This window comes from Microtus ochrogaster, unplaced genomic scaffold (genome assembly GCF_000317375.1).
Source record: "Microtus ochrogaster isolate Prairie Vole_2 unplaced genomic scaffold, MicOch1.0 UNK1, whole genome shotgun sequence".
Lineage (NCBI taxonomy): Eukaryota > Metazoa > Chordata > Mammalia > Rodentia > Cricetidae > Microtus > Microtus ochrogaster.
In genome coordinates, this window is record NW_004949099.1 from 41571946 (window position 1) to 41580763 (window position 8818).

Sequence of the window (8818 nt, forward strand, 5' to 3'; positions counted from 1 at the left end):
CCTGAGTTCAATTCCCAGCAACCAGATGGTGGCTCACAACCATCTGTAATGAGGTCTGGTGCCCTCTTCTGGCCTGCAGGCATACACACAGACAGTTACATAATAAATAAAAAAATATTTAAAAAAATACACAAATACTGAGGCTGGAGATATGGTTCAACAGTTAAGAACACTTGTTGCTTTTGCAGAGAATGTACACTCAGTTCCTAGAACCCACATGGTGGTTCACAACCATCCAGTACCAGGGGATTGGACAATTTCTTCTGACCCCTGTGGGTACCAGACATACACATATACTCAGGCAAAACATTCATACACATAAACTAGTAAATCTAAAATTAAAAAGTGACACAAATACCAATGAAAGCAAATAAGCAAACAGAAGTCTCCAATATAATTTTATGACATTTAACACCACAGTTAACAAATTTCTTATATATTCCTAATAATCACCATTAAAGTCATAAAGCAGGTCCTAAGTTTGCAATCATTAATGCAGAAAACAAACATCTAAGTAATAAAACTTCACTGATTGAACGTTTTTTTAAAAATTGTAAAACTAAAAGAAGAGGGTAACAAGGCTATACTTGATGTTGTATCTCAGAAACCAATCATTGGGTCTTTTCTAAAACAATGCAGTGCAAGGCAGAAGGTTGATAACCATTGAGTCACAGCCAAGGTATGGGAGTAGCTTAAATAACCAAATGAAAACACTTTCCTGTCTTCTAAAGAGCGTTCACAGGCCTGGGAAGATGACTCAGCACAGTACTTGTTGCACAATCGTGAGTATCTGAGTTCAGATCTTCAGTACCCACCTAAAACCCAGGTGTAGCCCATGCTTGTAATTGGGTATGTGGAGACAGGAGGCTCCCTAGAGCTCATCTGCCAGCTAATCTTGCCCAATCAGTGAGTTCCAGGCTCGGTGAGAGCTCTTATCTAAAAAAACAAGGCTAGAACAATAAATAATCTAGGTCTTGACTAGCTCTATGGCCTGTAATGCATATTCACATAGACACGAACACACACACACAAACACACACACACAGAGATCACATCGCATTGTGAGAGTGTTAACTGTTGATCTAATAGAATCCTTGTTATCTGGGAAAAAAGCCTTTGGCTCTGCCAGTGTGGAGTTATCTTATTTTTGTTAATTGTGGTGGAAAGACCCATTCTAAACTAGGTGGCACAATTTTAATTGGTTTGGGATCTCGAGCTGCACCTGCTTCCTTAAATGTCAAGCAGAATCGTCACTCCAGAAGGGTCTGGAAGCACCAGCTGCAGTTCAAGGGCTTTCCAGAGGCCCTGATAGCCCATGGTTCTGTGTGCCAGGGCATCTCTGGCAATGCAGATTGCTGAATACAAAAGAGGCAGGTGTGGCCCCTCATTAGAAAGCCTTAAAGATGAGCTTCACCTTCCGAGATGCTGGGACGTAGGAAAAAGAATTTGTGACATTTTAGAATTCTTCTGCCTTCCATCCCCATTATTTTTTCCCTTTCAACACTCCTCTTGGCCATTGGGCTTGCCCAGGGCCTTTGCTTTGATTCTCCAGCTTTCTCTTCTTGCTCACTAATCTCTATCACGTGTCGTCCAACAGACTATGCGGAGGGGTAACAGAGGCTAGAGGAGCCAGCCTAGAGGTGCAAAAGGTCTCCCTGAGGACCTGTGCCGCAGGGCCGTCCCAGGAACTGTCCGTGGTGCTGAAGCGACGCCGGCTCAGGGGCGGCAGGCAGGAGCTGGCTGTGGGAGGCTGGCGCACCTCACCAGCATTCGGTGGCACCTGGGGCTCTAATCAAGGAGAAGAAGTGTCCCCTGAGTTGTCGCGCTCTTCTTCGGTACACATCCCCTCTGCAAGGGTGTCCTGAGCAGGAGAATGAATGGAGAGTGAATGGGGAAGGGGGGCTGAGGAAGAGGTTTGGGAGGAGCAAATGGGTGTAAAGATACGCTGACTTGAATGATAATGTCCTCCATAGGCGCATATAACTGAAATCTTGGTCCTTAGTTGGTGGTGTCTCTGGGGTGGGCTTTGGAGTTTCAGAAGCTCATTCCATTTCCCAATTAGCACACTCGTCTCTGCCTTATGGTTGTCTCACCATATAAGCCCTCAGCTACTGCATAAGTGCCCGCCAGCCTGCCTGCTGTCGAGCTGCCTGCCATGAAGGTCATAGACTCAGCCTCTGAAACTGCAAACGAGCCCACAAATGTGTTCTCTTATAAATTACCTTGGTCATGGGGTCTCTTTGCAGATATAGAAAAGTAGCTAAGGCAGAGGAGACCAGGGGAAATCACAGGAGTGAAGTCACATGGAGCAAAGCCAGAAGACACCTGTGTCGAGGAGATTCTGGCAAAGAAGAAGGTCTTGTGAAGGACATACCCAGACTATCTCAGGAACAGAGAAAAAAAAAGGTTTTGAGTGATTAGGATATATTAGGACCTGCCATGGTTTAAAGGAAATAAAACTGGCAGGAAGTTGGGATGAAGATAAAACCGAAGAGCACATCGCTGAGGGATTTACATTTGGAATGTTGCATAGTAAGATAACTTAAATGGTGAGTGAGATATGAGAAAGCCAGGGTTGGCCAAGAGGCTTAAGAGCTTTAAAAGGGCTGGGTCCAGCAGTAGGACCAGGGTAGAGGGATAGGAGGCTAAAGCCGAAGGGAAGGGAGTGCTCTGAACAGACGGTGGAGCTGTAGAGAAAAGACAGCCATGGGAAGCAGCACTGTCCAGGCAGAGGAGCTGGCTCTGCTGCTGCAGTGGGAATCACAGCCAGGAGTGGCTCACTTGAGGAAGCTCTTTCACGGTGTGTCCTAGAAGGAACAAAGTTTTGTCACGTGTCTGACACACAGTTATCTGAGGAATAATCACTGCTGTATTACCCTCCCTGGAGAGTCTATTTCCATTCACCAGGATTAGCAGAGGGAGGGAGGGAAGGAGGAGAAGGAGGAGCCAAGCAGAGTACAACACAACTCTCAAAGGACCTGGCATAAGAGAAGGCACTATGGGATCGATTGTTCCTGCAAATCCTACAATCAGGAGTTAGGTTTTAGGCCATATCCAGTCTCTTGTCTTTCCTATAACTCTTTCAAGGTCATTAGTAGGACATTTAGTAGGTTACACTTAGATCTGATGGAAAGCTTTTTGCCGAGTCCAGTGTGAGTTATCTGATCTGCCTTTCCATGGGAGCTGTTGCAAATAGGTGTGCTCTCCAAGATGACAGCTTAGAATTACCTTCTCTTTTTTTCTCCTTTTACCCAGTGGCATTTTATTCACAGAGTCACATGGAATGTTTTCTTGTGTACATTATAACTTTTCTTCTCCCAAAGTGCTGCTTTTCTTTGTTGCTTTGAAAAAATGAAGGAGAGTTCCATTTTGGCTCACAGTTTGAGGGATGCCATCCATCGTGGTAGTGATGCATGGCAGAATTCCTAGTGCCGGGAGTTGTGTCTGGGGCACCTCACATCTGCACAGACCACAAAGCAGACACAGATGAGTGCTTGCATTTAGTTGGCTTTTACAGTTTTTTTTTAAAGAGGCCCCAAATGTTCAAATTTTATTTATAAAGCTCCCTCTTGCTGTTGTACAGAGAGTAAAACTGTTGCTACAGTCACAGATGGCTATCCATGCCACAGAAAGAGTCTTATGTGAAAATATTCACAGTTTTTCTTTAGTTTTATTGAAAATAGAATCTTCTCTCATACAGTACATCCTGACCTCGGTTTCCCTCCACTCCTCCACTTCTCCTTTACCTTCCCATTCCTTCAGATCCACTCCCCATCCCTTTCCCCTCAGAAAGGAGCAGGCTTCCGAGAGACAACTACCAAACATTACAAAACAAGATACAACTGACCCTTTTCTTTCCTTTTTAAAAATTCAGTCTGGGACTGAATGTATGGGGCTATCCACCTTCCTGGTGGGTCCTCCCTCCTCCGTTATTTCTCATTGGAACACTCTTGATCCCACTGGAGTGTATCTCTCCTAAGTGACTCTAAGTCCAGTTAAACTGATTATGAAGATTAACTGTCACTCAGGTGAGCCGCCACATTGCTCACTTGTGTCTATTACACCTTTGGGAGCCAGGATGCTGAGCATCACCTGGTGGTAGTGATGTCCCAAGCCTGTTATCCATAGGAGGTGGAGGCTGGAGGATTTGAAATTCAAACCTAAATCAGCACTTGTTTTAAGTATACTCCGGGAAATACAACGTTGGATTTCAGCAAACTCCTCCTTACAGAGAAGTGAGTGCATAAAACTAGTTTTTCTGGTCCTCTGTATTGGTGAGTATCAGCTCAAGACTGGAACAGCTAATCCCTGCCAATCTGTTTTCCTGGTTTGAACTCAAAAATGTATCTTTCAGAATGTTGAGTAAAAACCTGGGGATGTTGTGGACACTCTTTCATCTGACTGAACTGGGGCAGGATTGGGTTAGAAGGGCTCCTTGTTTGGTGGTGGGTAGTCAGGAGGTGATCTTTGGGGCAGAGCCTGGCATCTGAATTCACACATCAGGAGGACATTGTGAAACTCCTATAGTATAGGTAACTCCTATACTTATCTTTGCCCTCCCCCCATAAACTTACGCAGTTCATAAGTCAACAAATCCAACTCCAAATGGTTTCACAATGTCCTCCTGATGTGTGAATTCAGATGCCAGGCTCTGCCCCAAAGATCACCTCCTGACTACCCACCACCAAACAAGGAGCCCTTCTAACCCAATCCTGCCCCAGTTCAGCAGGAGGTAGATGGCTTCATGACTCAGATTCTTGGTAATCTTTAGGATCTCACCATTTCTATAAAGTAATCTACACATACAAATATATATATCTGAAAATGTTAGGGAACCCAAGTCCCGGGGGAACGTCTTGTTTGCTTTAATAAAAAAATTCTCTGAGCAGCCAGCCTGCTCTCGTAAGAACATCCCATGTGCTTGAGAGAGCAGGATGTCTATGAGATAGGAAGACTGCAAGGCAGGATGTCAATAAGATAGGACATCAACAAAGCAGGTTGACTGCAAAAACAGGATATCTATAAGATAGGAACAGGAGGACTGTTGCCAGACATCCATGCTGAGAGAGGAAACCATTCATGCCCCCCCTGCTTCATTCCGATAACTACGCTTTTGCTTCTGTAAACTTGCTTTTTGCTCTTCCCTATAAAAAGCCCGCCCTCCAGTTGGCAGGCACGCAAGTCCTGCGAAAGACTTTGCCTCCCGCAGGTACCTGTGTTTACTCAATAAACCTCTTGCTAATTGCATCCTGTGGTCTGGACTCGGACCCCCTGCAGGTACCTGTGTTTACTCAATAAACCTCTTGCTAATTGCATCCTGTGGTCTGGACTCGGAGTGTCCTGGTTCTGGGGACTTCATTGGAGGAAAAGGTCCTCTCTGAGGGTCTTTCAACATGAGGGTAAGAACACACTCAGGCTCCTGCTCCCGCTCCTCAGGGACCAGAGGCAGTCTGCCTACTGTCGTGTAACATGGCTCACACATATCTAGACCCTATTCCCTTCCTCAGACAGAGTGCCCCAAGGATGCCCTATTCCCTACCGTGGTCACATTAACTGAACCTGCTTCCTCTTGGTGTAAGACCCTTCCCTTGTGTCTGAAGTCTTTAACAGTAGATACCTTGGTTTATCTGCTTTGTGGTAGTCAGAGTCCTGGCCATTGTTGCTGTTGTTAATAAAATTTGTTGACAAGGGTGATTTGACTCAGCTAACCTCTTTCGAACCTCCTCTCCTTTTCCACCCTAAAACCAAACAGTAATGTTTTGAGGAAGGGATGTTTACTCAAGTTTTGGGGATCATGTTTAGAAAAAAAAGTACGAAAAGGATAAATACAAAATCTTTTACAAAACCGAGTAATTAATTGATCAGGAGAGCCTGGATGATGGAGGGCCTAAGCCACCAAACTCACTGCTTTCAGGGTGACGCCACCTCAGGCTTCAGTGAGACTTGGAAATTTCCAAGGTGTTCACCCAGTGAAACAGGAGGTGGCTGAGCAATGATTTCTGGGGCGAGATGGACATCATTCTCCAAGCCGAGTTTGAGAACCTGTCCTTGACTCTGGGTCTCCACTGTCTCTGTCTCAGGTGATGGACACACCCTTCAGGGACTGTCCTCTTTCTTGGTACACTGATGATGTACCGAGGGGCCTCCTCTTTGCCTGTACCTGAAGTAGCTGAGACACACTAACTTGACTCTCACTTAATTTTGTCCAGAGTGTGAGGAAGTGGACTTATTGCTGGCAAATGAAGAACTAGAGACGCCCCAAACCATCTGTCTCTATGCTTTAAATCTCTTACTGGAGGCTTTATTTGAAATTACAGCCTGCATCAATGATACCTCAGCTCAGACAATATTGAGTCACCAGGTCCTGATGATCTGGGTTATTGCTTTTGAATTCTAATAAAGACATTTTATACAAACACTTGAACACAGAGAGAAGATCCTGGGGAATACCCCAGAACCCCAAGTTCAGCTGCAGCGACCAGACGGAAACCTCCCTCTTCATCCACAGCTCCACCCACACTTTTTGAAAATAATTCAGAGTGGGTTATCAAATACACGGGTGTTTTTGACCTTCTTGTCTTTGTTTTCTTTTTCTTTCTTTCTTTCTTTTTTTTTTTTTTTTTTTTTTGGTTTTTCGAGACAGGGTTTCTCTGTGGCTTTGGAGCCTGTCCTGGAACTAGCTCTGTAGACCAGGCTGGTCTCGAACTCACAGTGATCCACCTGTCTCTGCCTCCCGAGTGCTGGGATTAAAGGCGTGCACCACCATCGCCCGGCTGTCTTTGTTTTCTTTATTTTCCTTTCCAGTACTAGCTTCCTTAAAGATAACAGAGCGCAGCCACGGACCACCACGGCGGGGTGGGTGGGGCTTTAGCTACTCCAGTGTGGCTTTTACGACGACCCCTCCGGACTTCTAGACATTCAGTGAAATAAAGATCGGCTCAAGGATGGGAAGTGAGGGAAAAGTTTCTCAGGACCCTGTTTTTCCGATCTGTGTTGAATTTCCAGCAAAGAGACTGCTAAGGACAGCATTCTCCCCACAGCTCGCCCCTGCGGCTGAGTTCCTCTTGGAGGAGGGAGCCGGGGACAAGAAAACAGAATGGCTCTTGCCCCCTCTGCTGGCTGCCCGCTTGGATGGCAGGAAAGGCCCCAGCAGGGGCGCAGGCAGAAGAATGGTTCTCCGTCTTGTGGGTTTTTTTTCCCCGCCCCCAGGAAAATTTCCCCAGAGCAGACAGACAGACAATAGAAACAGGTGTGGGGAAGGGTCTCCTCAATGTTTTATCTCCCATCTTATCTACAGGTCTCCAGGGCTCAGGAACAACCACGCCTCCAGTAGCTACAATGGGCCAACACTTGTGACAGCCAGCATAGCAGGATGGCAGGAGGACCAGGCCTCTTTCCCACAGGAGCAGCATCTTGGTGTTTCTGGCACTCTGGATGACAGACGCCTGTGGCCCCATCATCCCTTTCATTGAAAAGTCAGTGGCAGAGGATGTTCTCTCACTGTGGATGCAACTGCAGAATAGAAGAACACAGGCTTTTGTCACTGGCTGTAGCAACTCGTGACATGCGCCAGGGTCACTCAGCCAGCAGGGGCTGCTGGTGATCATAGGAGCCAGCCATGATAAGCTAAATATGAACAGATCACTCAAAGGAAATTTTTTACTTTCAACCATTATCACCTGCCAGAGTAAGACTCAGCCATAGAGGCCTGAGAGTCTCAGTAGTTTACCCTGGTTGCAGGAAGAACCACAAACCGAGATTACCCGAGCACCACCCGAAAACAGACCATCCACAGGAAATGCCTAACATTCCAACCGTAGTAGATAGGATCACCTGCCAGCACACACTCACCAGGACACCCCTAGACAAATGTCAACCAATCAGGGGTCATGAACCTCAAAAAACCCTCACGCCCACCTACTATAAAAACCCTAACTCTAACTGAGCTCAGGGCTCTCCGTTTATTTCAATACGTTGGACATGCGGAGAGACCGAGTTTGTAAACTTGCATAAAATAAAAGGCTCCTTGCTTTTACCTACGGGACTTGGTCTCCTTGTTGGCTTTTGGACTTCGCGGATTTGGTCATAGCAATGATCATGTCTTCTTCCCACTGCCCAGCCCTTGCTCACTCCTACTTCTCCCTTAGACATGCTTCCCCACAGGACAGAGCAGGCTCCTAGTGGCTGCTGAGCCCTTGGTTTGCCTCTATCAGAGACACAGTCTCCATTCATGTGGGTTTGTCAGACTTCCGAGCTGAGCAGCAGAGAGCTGCTGAAGGAGGAAGCTGTGTGGACAGAGCCTGAATGAGGCTGGCCTGGGTGATCCTAGGCACTGTGGCTGACTGTCTCCCACCGGGGTCGCAAAGATGGTATATTCCATTAGGGGGCCACAGTGGGGACACCATACCAGCCTTGTCACACAGCCACCTGGGACTTAAAGGCAAGAATCATTTAACCTTTCAATACCTGCTTTCTTTATAGTGACCAAGGCAGTCACGGCGGGGTGTTGGAACAGGTTTCCTCTGTGGTCTATTCCCTGTAGGCGACTCTTCTGAGTCAGTTCATTTTCAGACAGTGAAAGACACAGCAAAGTCGACATGTTGGTTTGTGAACACAGAAGTGATGGAGGAAGGTCATTGGTTAATTAAATAAAGAAGCTGCTTGACCTGATAGGTTAGAATGTAGGTGGGAGGAGCAGAACGCTGAGAGGAAGAGGAAGTGAGCTCAGAGACTCGACAGCTCTCCTCTTGTGGGCAGACGCCTCAGAGAGACAAGATGCTCCACTCTTGCGGGCAGAGGTGAGAGCTCTGCTCTCTGA